The sequence below is a fragment of the Galeopterus variegatus genome, unplaced genomic scaffold (genome assembly GCF_000696425.1).
Source record: "Galeopterus variegatus unplaced genomic scaffold, G_variegatus-3.0.2 Scaffold10396, whole genome shotgun sequence".
NCBI classification, from domain to species: Eukaryota; Metazoa; Chordata; class Mammalia; order Dermoptera; family Cynocephalidae; genus Galeopterus; species Galeopterus variegatus.
The window spans coordinates 21,578-22,125 of NW_007736507.1; positions in this window are offsets into that span (position 1 = coordinate 21,578).

The window sequence follows — 548 nt, forward strand, 5'->3', positions numbered from 1 at the left end:
TGTGATGATCAAATCGGGGTAATTAGCATATTCATCATTACAAAACTTAATCATTTCTTTCTGATGTGAACATTTGATCTTCTCTATTCTAGTTGTTTGATAACATGTAGTGAATTATTGTTAATTATAGATGCCTGGCTCAACTAGAATTTATTTTCCTATCTAGTTGTAATTTTGTGTCCATTAACCAGCCTTTCACTATTGCCCCTTTCTCCCCTTTTCCACCTCTAATAACCACAGTTCTACTCTCTCCTTCTAAAAGCTCAACTTATTGTTATTATATATTTTATTTATTTTTTAGCTCCCACATATAAGAGATAATATGTGGTATTTCTCTTTCTATGCTTGGCTTATTTTACTTAGTTTTCTCCAAGCTCAACAATGTTGCTGCAAACGGCAGAGTTTTATTCTTTTTTATGGCTGAGTAGTAGTCTGTTGTGTATATAGAACATATCTTCTTTATCCAGTCATCTGTCGATGGACATTCAGGTTGGTTCCAACTCTTTGCTGTTGTGAATAGAGCTGTGATAAACATGAGAATTCAGGTA